Source organism: Macrobrachium rosenbergii, chromosome 57, assembly GCF_040412425.1.
Source record: "Macrobrachium rosenbergii isolate ZJJX-2024 chromosome 57, ASM4041242v1, whole genome shotgun sequence".
NCBI lineage: Eukaryota > Metazoa > Arthropoda > Malacostraca > Decapoda > Palaemonidae > Macrobrachium > Macrobrachium rosenbergii.
The window spans coordinates 21002221-21016583 of NC_089797.1; the positions used below are offsets into that span (position 1 = coordinate 21002221).

The following is a 14363-nucleotide window of genomic DNA, read 5'->3' on the forward strand; positions in this document are numbered from 1 at the left end:
TATTTACAGAAAACGGGGCAAATATGATAGACCAAAATGCATCAATTCACAGAGAAGTAAGTCAAATATGATAAAACATAAATGCAGTAATTTTACAGACAAGTAAATATGATGGGCCACAGATGCAACATTTCACATTAAAGTAGGTAAATATATGCCCTAAATGCAGCAATTTACAGACACACAATAAAATGAAAGGGGTAAATCCCAGGATAATGGCAATTAGTTTTCGTAAGATGATTTCTGTGTTTGCAATGGATTTTTGCGATCAGGCTGCGACCAGGAATGGCTGGGAAATTTGGATGGCAGTCAGAAATGGATATCTTGGCATAGATTTGCGAACTGGGCAGGCTAAGCAGTCCCCTGGGAGAGAATTCTGGAGTTAGGACAAACACATGGGGGCAAAGGGAATCTCCCTTGTTACTAGCCAGAGCACAATGAACAATCTTAACTTCTAAATCTTAGTTAGTCCAATTTAACACTTTAAAGGGAGGGCTTAATTACGGGTTATGAGGCTACTGAACAAATGCACTTTAAAGGATGAATGTGGATTGCTCGGCTGACACAAAGGGGGCGCCGTAAGTAGAAATGAGGATGTGAAAATTGTGAAGGTGTTATAAGAAAAAGATTAATTAGACGGAGAAGGGGGGGAAAGGGTCACTGGAGCAAACTAACTCTCAGACTTTACCTTAGACAAATATTTGAGCTCTTAATATAGTGTCGGCGTGCCCTTCGAGTCCAGTAAGCGGGACAGCTCCCAAGGACCAGGGAAGGAAGACTTCTGTCTGGGCACACGGCCGGGAAATCTCAGCCTTTCTGTTTCAAAACGACGCCGGCTGCTGTGTTTGTGCTTACGTCCAGGTGCATCTGTAAGAAAGTCTGCAGCCAGTAATGGCGTCAAGGGAAAAACAGTCTTACAAACTATGAGATTATAGCTTAAGATCCTAGCTTCCCCTTTGTGCAGCTTGCGTCCTTAATGCCTATAACCCCTCTGAGCCTACTTCGAAAACATTACCCCAGAAAGGGGGGGGGAAATTTAAGTGTGTGCTTGTAGTAGGGGGGTTGAAGGAGAGGGATCTATTGTTTAGCAGGCCCAGGCATTTCCTGAATGCGAGAATGGAATGCTCCCTGGGTTCAAAATAAGTGGAAAAATTCTTTTTTCACCATTTTTTTGACTGTCAGTTGACTGAGATGCTTTATTTTATTAGAAATCAACTAAATTGTGGTTGAGTCGAGTCCGAATAAAAACAATTTATTAATTTACTACGTGAGCTCTGCAGGGTTTTTTTTTAAACTTTAAGGTTAACTAATATAAGAAAGTATTTCAAATATTTAATGTAGTTATATATTATATATAGAATATAATATATATATATATATATATATAAATATATATCGATTGTTATATATATTTTTTTTTATGGACAGCGCTGTCACAGCTTCGTGTTCGCTACACCGGGACATTAACCGCTAGTTTGTGGCAGTTGACAGCTGTCTCATTATCCTTAGCTCATTGCGAAGTGTACTGAAATACATGATGGCAACTATGAACACTTATTAAATTATCAAAATAACGATTTTGAATACTGGTACATCCTGCTGAATGTAATATCAGTGAGCTGTAAGATTAGTTCGTGGAGAAAGATTGTAAACGTAATTTAAGTGTCGATAATAATAATAATAATAATAATAATAATAATAATAATAATAATAATAATAATAATAATAATAATACGCTGATTGACAAAATCACGAAGAAAGTATCAGTCACTGATGTCGCAGTACCATGGGACACCAGAGTAGATGAGAAGGAACGAGAAAAAATGTTGATAAGTATCAAGACCTGAAAATAGAAATAAGAAGGATATGGGATATGCCAGTGGAAATTGTATCCATAATCATAGGAACACGAGGCACGATCCCAAGATCCCTGAAAAGGAACCTGGAAAAACTAGATGCCGAAGTAGCTCCAGGACTCATGCAGAAGAGCGTGCTATTAGAAACAGCGCACATAGTGAGAAAAGTGATGGACCCCTAAGGAGGCAGGATGCAACCCGGAACCCCATAGTGTGGGGCACACACTATAGATACCACCCAGTCGAATAGGATGACTGAGATAAAAAAAAATTATAATATAATAATTAAAGAGAAGGGGCCTCGGGGTCTTTATCATACATTTCCTACGTGGCGGAGGCAGGGATAACTGAATTTGCGTAGAAGCGCATAACAGCAATGAAAATACACGATTGAAACAATGTATTATCTCTACATTTCTGAAAATCTCAAAGAGAGCTATTTTGTATAGAACAGCAGTGACAAAAAAAAGAAAAAAAGTAAAAATGCTCCGAAGTTTCTTCTGCGAAATCGAGTTTTCTGTACAGCGTATAATGCTGTATGGGTCAGGGTCCATGAAACTTTCACCCACGGTCTGGTAGTGGCCTGTCCTATAGCGATGCCAGACGCACGATCATGGCTAAATTTTACCTTAAATAAAAAATAAAAACTACTGAGGCTAGAGGGCTGCAATTTGGTATGTTTGATGATTGGAGGGTGGATGATCAACATACCAATTTGCAGCCCTCTAGCCTCGGTAGTTTTTAAGATCTGAGGGCGGACAGACAAAGCCGGCTCAATAGTTTTCTTTCACAGAAAACTACAAAGAAAGCAATGTAATCGACGAGCACTTGTAACTCACCACCCACGAAGCGGAAAACAAATTATTCAGGAGCGCAGGCGGCATAAGAAGTGAACTCGTTCTAAAACAGTCATACCCACTAAATCTGTTCAGTAGGTTAAACCAGCTATTAGGTATTAATTACTGCAAGGGAAGAATGACTCAGACTAAAAAAAAAAAAGAGGATTAGTGCTTCCCACATGAAGATATAAAGCGGACAGAGGAAGTTCATATCACCAGGCTCCTCTGAGAATGATACTTGGTGTTATTGTGAGGTAAGAACACTGCTATGGAAAAAGACAAAATGTTCACCAGGATAAACTGCGCATATCACATGAAAAAAGATACGTAATCGCCACCTAAAAAGACTCATTTTCGATTTTCCATTTGGAACATGAATGTTCTTCAACATTTTTTCAATCATAATAAGAGAAAGGAATGAACTTCTGTTAATATTCCTTAATATATGCATTCTGTGTCATTTGTGGAAAAGAAATTTAATAGGTGCTGGAAAATAAAGTCAATTCAGGAGCACTGAAAGATCTGGTTACACAGAAACACGCAGACACTGATGCGCAAAATAAAAAAAAAGAGGAAGCATAACCTTGTTTGGGCTTTTTAAACTTAGTGGTGTGCTATCTGTTTTTATCAGTCGTCTTAAATACTGATAACCATCAGAAATGTAAACATGAAAATATGATTTGAGTGGTATGCTTGACTGATATAATTTCTCTCTCTCTCTCTCTCTCTCTCTCTCTCTCTCTCTCTCTCTCTCTCTATATATATATATATATATATATATATATATATATATATATATATATATATATATATATATATATATATATATATATATATATATATATATATATATATATATATATATATATATATATATATATATATATATATATATATATATATATATTAAACAACGTTACTTATGGACAATAATAGCGTGAATGAACTCAGAGAAACAACTGATGCCTTTGCATAAAAGTCATTGTAAGTCCGTGATGGTCACGGCATGAAGCAAACAGCCATATGACATTTTGCTTTTACCACTGTTTTATTGTATCCAGGTTTCCACCGTTTAACCCATATTCCAGCACTTCTATTCTGGCAAAATGATGTACATATCTGACGTTAGTCCAATTCTTATTGATTTTCTGCAACTCCTTTGATATATTCTAAAAGTTTGAGCCACCAAAAGCTTTATTTTATCAGACCTAGCTGCTCTGCCAACATCTTTTGTTCGATGCTCATAATTCCAGCTTTCGTGTGGATATAACAGGTTAGTGATCACTGTCAGCACCTACTTTTCGGTAGGTCCAAAGAGTTCTCAGCAGCCTATTTCTCTACCAATAAATTGCTATGTGATCAACATGGTTATGTATGGAGAACTCTGACTAGTCGAATCCTCACCCATCAAACTTTTCATTTTATCCTAAAAGGAATATTTATTTATGAATAAATAGTCCATATGATTAATCGAAAAGGGACCAATAAAACCACTGTCAATGGTCACCTAATCCTAAACTAAGGCCGACTAAAACGATGTAATTAACCAAAGACTCTTCCATCAAAATCTTCGAAACAGACTTAAATTCGAAGATCAGCCAATTTGCACTAAATATTCAAGAGAGAATGCGATTCATACAGTACATTAAGAAATCGATCACAATCGGCTAAATTTCTATCCTCACATTATTTTCAGCGAGATAAACGACTTCCTTCAATCAGCGATGAAAAAATGGTAGAAGCATGTAGCTAATGTACTTTCTAGGCTTTTTATGGGATCAGTCTGGCTACTGATGAAGACATTAATTATTAGCATTCCTTTGTAAAGTTTCTATTAATGAAAAATAACATATAATTATGCATGAAAATCTTATTCTGTTGATTTTTCAACATTTTGTTGTTTAATTGCCACGGTACCACTAATTTGCTGCAAGTCCATTAATCAACAAGTTCACATTGGTCGAAAATTAATTAAAGATTCATACAATTAACAACCTTTATCAATGGGGAGCAAGATAGTACTATTTTACCAAGCATGCAAATGGACTACTGGTCGAAATTCCACGAAAAGTCAGTGAACGATCAACTTTAAGTCACGGAACAAAAAGATGCTATAAATCAACCCTCCAACTTGTCGAACATCCCACGAAAAATAATGGGACAAAGAACGTTTTGAGGTACAGCATCGTCTGTCACATGGTTACTCGCCTGTCTGGTTTAGTTAAAACTGTTAAAATTATTTTACTGGCTGTAAGAGAACGGTTCTATTTTGGCAACTTTTTATTTTTATTTGTTTGTTGTCATTAATAATATCTTGTACGACGAAAAACCTCTCCGCTGCTGCAACCGCATTCCAGAAGGACTTAAGAACACCTTAAGGTGGCGCTCTTCAGCGCCAGGGCGTGTGACTGTGAACGCAGCGCACTATAGTTCAACTTGTTTTCCCATATATAAGTGTTATCTCTCTCTCTCTCTCTCTCTCTCTCTCTCTCTCTCTCTCTCTCTCTCTCTCTCTCTCTCTCTCTCTCTCTCTCTCCACGGAATAAAACGCCACCCCTATTCCGGGTTCAAATGTTCGGTTGAAATTAAACACTCGATAAGGAAAATGAAGGATTTGAATTAACTTCACTAATGCATTTACCACCTGAAAGGAAAAGTTAATTAATTGGTTGTTTGTTTAAGCTTCCCATACACCTGTCCGTAAGGCCATATGACCTTTGGCCGAGGGCACAGAAATGGGGTCCCCCCTTTACAGGGGCACCGCCCCTGTAGGGGCTGAGGGGTTAGAAAAAGATCATACAAAGTTTAGTACACCTCACCTAAGTTTTAACTTAGTTAGTTTTTCCACTGACTGGGGTTCATTTTGATGCTTGTTTTCATTCTCAACTGGAATTAGTTCAAGTGATTAATAAAGCATTAAAACAGCATTATGACCAAATATAAGTTACATTATTACGGAATTGAGTATAAAGCTTAATAAGCAACGCTTCTGCACAAAAGTTACTTGAAAAGTGTTAACTACAAAGAATGAAACACTAGCCTCTGTGGAATGTTAGAAGCAGCCAGTTGTAAAGTGTACCAATGAAAGATTCTTTGGGGATTTGACCCAATACTGAAAGAGATTAAATATCTAACACAGAAAAGCACGACCATGGCCCGTAAAAGATAATTTACTTGAGCAAATCTTGAATGATCACAGTTACATAGTAACAAAAGCTTTCTAGATGGGTATTCAATAACGCAACAAAAAATTCCAAAGACAAGTATTCACTGTATTCCACGAATGCCAAGGTTGTCGCAAGTGAAGAATGCATGGAGGTGGTTAGGTTTGGCTAGCTTAATTAAAAGAATAGGCAGAGAAAATTAATGAGAATTAATGAAAAACTTGAAATATCAGAAATTTTAATCAAAGTTGAAGTAATATTTTGAGAATAATCTTATCTTTTGCAAATCAAATTATGAATAAAAATTATGAAAACTGAAGCTGCAACCTCGAACGTTGACTAACACGAGACTTTTAATTCTTAAGTGAAGCTACTACAAATAAAATAATTAATAGGATTTTATCAAAGAACCGAGACATAATACAACGCAGCATCAAATAATTAGCGTTAAAGCATTAACAGATCTTTAAAGTTTCCCCTGAAAAAAATAAGGATGCCGTTTTCTTTCGCGTAGTTCGTCCAAGTTTAAAGAAAGGTGACTCCATGGTCCTTGGTGGTGACGTCGACACCAACGGGTTTTTCGGCAGGCAGATCCAGCAGCCATTCAGTTTCCAGGTGACTCTATGGTCCCTGCCCCCGGTGGTGACGTCAACAAGAACTGGTTTTCCGAAAGGCAGATCCAGCAGCCACTCGGTTTCCAGTGACGGACTGACGGTGACCCCCATGGTCTACTGTATGGTGGTGTCAACAGCAAAGGGTTTTTCGGCAGGCAGATTCCAGCAGCCACTCAGCTTGCGCTTCGGGAACAACGAAGTGTAGGAGTGTCATTTCGTTTGTACGTTCGTTGTTGGCTCGTCTGTATCCCCAGCTTTTTTGGATAATGAAATAATGGTGTGCCTACGATTGGAGTTTGGTGGTTCGAAGGATGGTCTACGAGAAGCGGCGATTCTCCAGGGGCTTTTCAAAGCTGTTTTTCGTTACGGTTAAGTTTGAATATTTTTTTAAACTTTAGATATCTGTGGCTTCGGTTATTAGTTTATATTCCATTATAATAATTTGCGAGTCTGGTTAAATTCTATGGTTTCGATTATTAGTTTATAACCCATTATAATAATTAGCGGGTCTAGTGAAAATATGTTTTATTGTAGTGGACTTTTTCTGTTTAGGTACACTTTTTCAGTTGTTCAGAGTTGCAGCTTAGATTTCGTTATAAAAAAAAAACATATTTTTGCTTTAATAGTTTGCTGCACACTTGTAATGTAAATATGAACTTAATGGTATTTGTGGACACTAATGAATACTAGTTTATTTTACTCATACTCCATATTCTGCACAGCTTAAGCTATAATATAGCATTATTCCTTGTTCATCCATTTTCTAATATCTACCATATAAAACTACTAGCGTATGGATTATTTATTACTATACTACAACTTTATTTTTTGCGGGTTCAGGAGATCTCTAATGATTCACTTAAAGTTAGTATTCAAACTGTAAGTTTAGTCAAACTGCAATGTACTTTCAAATTAGAATTTGCTTGGTAAAATCTGACTTCTATATGAAGCCTTTTTTCGTAGCTTGATCTATACTTTAAATATTTTCAAGATGTGTGGTACGAGTTTTCCATTAATGGAAGTACATATATGGCTATAATAACATTTCAACTACTTGCAGGTTTTCGTGAAATCTAAACTACTTATAAAACAAACTTCGGTTATGAGAAGTGACTGAAGCCAAAGGTCTAAAGCCGTGGTAATGTCTCAAGCTAAACGAATGGATCCCTTCCCTTCCCAGATTTTGCCAAATAAAAACCAGGTGAGGTATAGTATGGTGTATTAGTAACCAAACCAATTTTCCGGTTTTACTCCACCCCTACAGGGGCATCGGCCCCTGTAGGGGTGGAGGCCTTCCCATACCCTGTACCATAGGTCTTATGACCTATGTGCAGGTGCATGGGAGGTTAACTAATCATTTTTCTTTTCAGGTGTTAAATGCATCAGTTTTTCTAGGAGTTAAGGAACCCTGATTAAAATTCTTGTCCCTAATAAATTTAAAGTTAGATGTTAAGAGTTAAAAAAATTCATTCTATTTAATTTTTTTAGTTTTTAGCTAAGACATTAATTTTACACAACTTTTGGTAATAAAGTAGCAGAATTTAACTCTTGCAGCTCAATATTTCATAAGATTAGTTAATATTTTATTACTATTGTTATGGCTATTTATACACTTAAGATATTAGTATCCAAAGGTCAGCAGTAATTTAGTTTGATTTCTGGATCTGTACTGGATCTGTACCTCACTTTACAAGTACTTTTAATTTTTTTTTACTTTTCATTTGAAAAATTTTACCTACTTGATAATGCGTGTGTTAAACCTGAGAATTTATAAAAATTTTAGAAATTTTTATGATATTTTGAAACTTTTACTTTAAATTCGCTTTCATTTATTCAATGTAAACTAACTTCTACTTGTCCTTAGTCAAAGTAACATAACTTTGTTGTCAATTTAACTAATATTTTAGTGGTTCGTGCCAATTATACAATGAGCAGACCTGTGTTTTCACTTTTAATACAATAGACAGACCTATACTTAACCATGGCTTTTGTGGAATCAAATGTAGTCCAGACTTTATTCCGGTAAAGTTAAGTTTAATGTATGTCTTAATCTGTCAGATTATGGTGTATCCTTAATTAACATCGCTAACGAATTGACATTTCGTGATTTTGCCCAGGCAACTCTGACACCTTCGACCTGTTCTTACGGTCGTTCCTTTGATCACTTCATTTTTTTTACTTTAGCATCTTGGTTTGCCCTTTGATTTTTTTTACTGCTATAAGTAGCTGGTCTGTATAGGAGAAAACTGAATTTACAGTGTAAGCTTTAGTTCATGCATATTAATAGAACCTTAACTGATCTAATAAAAATTTTATAATTGTAATTGTTTCTACCGGTTTTTTTGCATTTCAACCTGTACCACTACTTTTAAACGAAGAAGAATTTTTAAATTCATTTCTGGTAGTGATTTTGTTTTGTAAGTGGTTGTTTGTTATTAACCATGAGTAAAATCTGTTTTAAAATTTACCACATAAATACAATGATCACGTCTGTTTTAATTTTTAATACATAGACAATCCTATGCTTAGCTGTGGCTACTATACAAACATACCTATATTAGTTTAGTTAACAAATCACTTGTCCAAGGAACTGTTACTAGATTATCCTAAACTTTTTGCCTTTGTAAATTTGCTCTACAGAACTTAAGTTTTCACATTTTTTCAGTCTTGCCTGCAATCACCTCATTTGTTGGCATTTTAAGTTCATCTATGGCCCCTTGGTTTGCTGGAACCTTTTTTTCCTTTTTCTGCCTTAAAGGATTTATTTGTATTTGGTTTGCATTGGAGAAAATTAAATTATTTTAACGGACATATTAAATATAAAAATCTTAAGGTTTTTTAATGTATTAATCTTAAATGTAACCTTTTTGTATCATTTCAAAATTCTGCCTCAGCTCTTCTGCTTTACAGGATGTTTACTGCAAGAATCGTTTAAGACATTCCAAACAATACTTCTGTTATTCAAGAAATGATGTTGCTTTCACTCCACAATTTTTGAATGAGGTGAGAATGGTGCCTGACGATGCCGATATACAACACTGTCGTAGATTGACTTGCATTGATGGTTCAATAGTATATGGAGTTATTCGACGCTAAATATTAAATGCGTATGTTAATATGAATATTCTAACTTCAACCAGTAATGACGTTGGAAATCTGGTAAATTAAACATAATTCTGAATAAAATACCTGGCGTACTTATGTTGTTTACCTTGACTTACTGGAATAAGTATTAAAATCCCTAGGATGAAGAATACTAAGGCTTTGAAATTTTAATTTATGTTGATAATCATCAGCCAAACCATATGTAGCTTCACTTGGTAGTTTTTAAGAAAATTATGGTCTGTAATCTTTTAATACCTGAAACTCTTATGATTTACTTAGAAACCCGAGAAGAACCAATTAAACTTCATTCATGTATGGATGTTTAGTCAGGTTTGTGGTCAGGATTGGATATTTAAAATTTGCCAATGGAATCACAGGTGTAAAGAAACTATAACAGAGTTGTGATACAACAAGAAATATCTACCGTTGGTAGACTATTTGCATAGGGAAAAAATGCGTCACCAGAAAGAGCAAATAATTATAACATACAGAAAACAATCTAAAAGTGACACACATTGCTATTGATCGTTCTCGAATGCTAAAAACAATACTAAGCTTCACTGCTTGATATAGTAATGCAGCAAATAAACTTCGTTATAATTTCGAATACGTTCAATATAATAAAAACGAAACGTTATAAAAAAAAAACAGCTCTTGAAAGTTCACTATTGTTTGATGGAAAGATATTTAAGGTAATAGTTGAAGTAAGTGGATGTTTCTTTAAAATTAACGCTACAAAAAAGTAACTGCTTTTGAGAAGCTCACTATATTAATAGAGGGCTACTCATACAAGGTGTGAGTTGAAAATAAAAAAACTTTACGAAAAATCTCATTCAAATTGTAAGTATTTTAATAAAATGGGAATAACCATTTGGTACTTAAGGACTTAACGTTAGATGCAACACTCCAAAGATTACTTTCATATTGAGTTACATCACTCTGTCTGTCTGTCTGTCTGTCTGTCTGTCTGTCTCTGTCTGTCTCTCTGTCTGTCTGTCTGTCTGTCTGTCTGTCTGTCTGTCTGTCTGTCTCTCTGTCTGTCTGTCTGTCTGTCTGTCTGTGTGTGTCTGTCTGTCTGTCTTTACGGATGTTGAAACGGTTTTGTTAGGCATGTAATTTTGGGAGCCAATGAGGATAAGCGTTCTGATAATTTTAAATTAAAAGTTTTCTCAATTAGTTTTGTTTCCTTGGTCATAAAACTGTTTCTCTGGAAATTAAATTGCAACATCAATTATCGAAAGTCCGATTGACGTCCAATCTTTCTTACCTTCTGAGTCACACTGGCAACGTAAGAATATGGTGAATATGGTTTAGAATCTCGGAGAATTCACCAAATATTAGATTTATCAAGAAAAAATGGTGGAAGACTGAGAAATCCCATGAATAACAAAACATCGTCAGCAGAAAGGAATTTTAGACAGAACTGAGGAATGTTTACTGGGCACGTATGAAGCCTTCGTATCAGTAACTTGAACTAACCTAGCTTATGTCTAAGGACTTAATACAGATTTTGAAATATTTCCATGGAAATGCTTTCCACACGCAAGACTCTTCTAAAGATGGTTATCAGAGCTATTGATGATTTACTCATATAACAATCTTGCGAGGTTTTTTAATCTTGACCTATTACTCCGTTAGTCCTAGTCTTAATATAAGCAGCTGCGATGTCCCGCCAAAGCTTTGGGCGTGTAAAAGTCATCGAAGAGACACTCCTTCGTATTTTAGGAAAAATAGAAAGGCAATAGTAGGTTAACTAATCTTCAACCTAACCGTCCTGAAGTATATAGCTGGAGAGTTTCACCTGTCCTTTATTCCCTTGCTAAGCTGTCCGAGAGTGGTATAATTCACGGAAACTTTATTTTTTTTTTTTTTTACATTCTTAGCTGTTTGTCATATAAGCCTTAATGACTGACTGACACCAACATTCTAGACACCGAGTTTGATGCAATAGTACATGAGACTGCGGTAAAGACTTCATTAGTACAATACACTGAAATAGTTAGTGCTATTTCACTCGTATAAATTCTAAAATGTGAAGAATAACCAGTAAATAAGCCTTCAAACTTTGCTAAGAGAACTAACACTACCGAATTATCGTGATGATGATGCACAATGTTACCTGGTTATCGGTAACAGTAAAATATTAAAATCAAAAGTGGGAGATGCTTGATTTTATAAACAGGGTATGAGCAGGAAAATATGGGGCCTAAAGGAAGAAAAGAAAAAATAGAATTGATAATAGCTAAAATTAATCTTAAAAACGTTAATAAAACAATACCAAGAATTAACATTAAAGTACACATAGGAAAGGCCGAGGAAGGTACGATTACTAATCGATGCTCATCTAAATATACCAGAAAATAGGACACTGGCACCTAAGTAGTGTAGCCTACAGAAATGAAATAGTTGAATAAGGATACTTTAATTGTACATAACTATGTAATTAACAAATCGGAGAAACTAGTATATAAATCACCTTTGGACATATTGAAGGCAGACCTGTAAATTAAATGTTATGGTATACATTACGATAAAGGGTATAGTACAGAAATGTGAAAGACATACGTAAATACATTATCTAAAGCATAAACATAGAGGAGCGTTTATGAATATAGGTTAACAGAACCAAGATTCAGAAAAGAAAGAAAAAAAAAAAACTCAGATTGCACGGAACCAAAATATTCAAAACGGGGTCACAAAAAATGAGGAGAAACGACAATTGAGAAGAAACAAATTTCGTTCTCATTCAAAATCAGGTATGGCACAGAACAGCAACTTATTCAAGAAAACTATTAACCGCTACTTCCAAACTAGTAGGGTCGCCGGCTGAACGAAAGGAGGAACAAAGTAGGTCATCCAAAAATAAACAAGAACAATGAATATGATGATATAATGTTATAATGTTGAAGATGTTGGTTATGCGAGTGTACCTATTTGGTCTACTGAGAGAGCCGAAATCTTCAAAGCAGTTACGTGTAAATCCCTCTGTGCCTCAGTTACCCTAACTAGTAAATTAGGTACACCTTAATATGACGACTTAACTGTTACAACTAAGCTGGAGAAAGGAAGGCATAGAATCAACTATCTTGCTGAGAAACGAGAGGCTGTTATATACACACACAAATTTTTATATAATATATATATATATATATATATATATATATATATATATATATATATATATATATATATATATATATATATATATATATATATATATATATATATATATATATATATATATATATATATATATATATATATATATATATATATATATATATATATATATATATATATATATATATATATATATATATATATATATATATATATATATATATATATATATATATATATATATATATATATATATATATATATATATATATATATATATATATATATATATATATATATATATATATATATATATATATATATATATATATATATATATATATATATATATATATATATATATATATATATATATATATATATATATATATATATATATATAACTCGTAGGCGTCCAGGGAAAGGCACTCAATACAGCTGATAGTTTATTCCTAATGCCGACGTTTCACAACTACAGTGTTGCATTTTCAAGGCTGAAAAACATTGAGCTGACTCAATAATTAATCATAAAAACATTTATTACAACAACTGGTTAAAAACACTACAGTATTGTCTCATTTAAAATGCTAATTCTTTTAAAAATATCAGAGGCACCATGACACTAAAAGAAAGACCTACTGACGGGAGCTAAAACAAGACTATTGAAAAGAGAAAAATACAAATTAAAATACAAATAGATAAAAGGAGAAAACAAGGTCACAATTTTAAACAGCTGAGTGGATGATGTTTGGGTGTTCAATGATGGAACTGTTAATTTTATCATTATAGATTCTAAGGTTGTTAAGTCACTGTCTTTCTGTGTTTGTCCTATTATTCGAAAGTCTTTGTTGTCTATGATTGTTTTGCATAATTTCGAATGATTCCTTATGTTGGATTGTTCTGGGTTGGACAATCTACTCCCGGTTTGGAAGCTAACTCCTCTATGGGCGTCTATGCTTACCCTCAGCAGTCTTGGTACATCAACGTAAGTCCCCTGGTTACACCTGGGGCAAGTATACTGTAAACGACGTTGGATGTAAACAACGGACTAACTTTGTCCTTGAGCTTGAAAAAGGACCCGATGGTACAAGGATTTTTGGGGATTAATTTTAGGTTCAGTGCAGGCAGTTCTCTCTGAAATAGATTTAAACATTTTTTCCTAAAATTATCGTCATGTAGGTAAGGAACGTTGCAAACATTTTCATTTTTGTACCGTGTGGATGGTCGTCGGGTTTTTCATTTTTGATTTAAAAACCTGTTTAAAGCCCTGAAAAAGAGCTTTTGAGGAAAACAGTTGTTTTTGAAGTAGTTAGCAAGGGTTCATGGAAGGTCATCCAGTTCGATGAGTGTGTAAAGGCCCTGTGTTGAAGGAGAGTAGAAATGGAGTTTAATTTGAAATTAAAATATAGCAACTATAAAAATTACCCAAACCTGTGAAAGTATATATATATATATATTATATATATATATATATATATATATATATATATATATATATATATATATATATATATATATATATATATATATATATATATTATATATATATATATATATATATATATATATATATATATATATATATATATATATATATATATATATATATATATATATATATATATATATATGTGTATATGTATATGTGTGTGTGTGTGTGTGTGT

General features: G+C 34.0%; 1 long non-coding RNA gene across 2 annotated transcripts in view; it reads left to right on the top strand.

Annotated features, from left to right (window-relative positions):
- Positions 1-6598: 6598 nt before the first annotated feature.
- LOC136836894 (uncharacterized) overlaps positions 6599-14363 on the top strand; it is a 73583-nt gene continuing 65818 nt past the window's right edge. The window contains exons 1-3 of one of the 2 annotated variants that reach the window (XR_010852490.1): positions 6599-6841; positions 7534-7674; positions 9384-9476. This is a non-coding gene — a long non-coding RNA (uncharacterized lncRNA). Of the gene's footprint in view, positions 6842-7533; positions 7675-9383; positions 9663-14363 lie in introns of those variants that run through there. The other variant, XR_010852489.1, reaches the window with a different exon arrangement.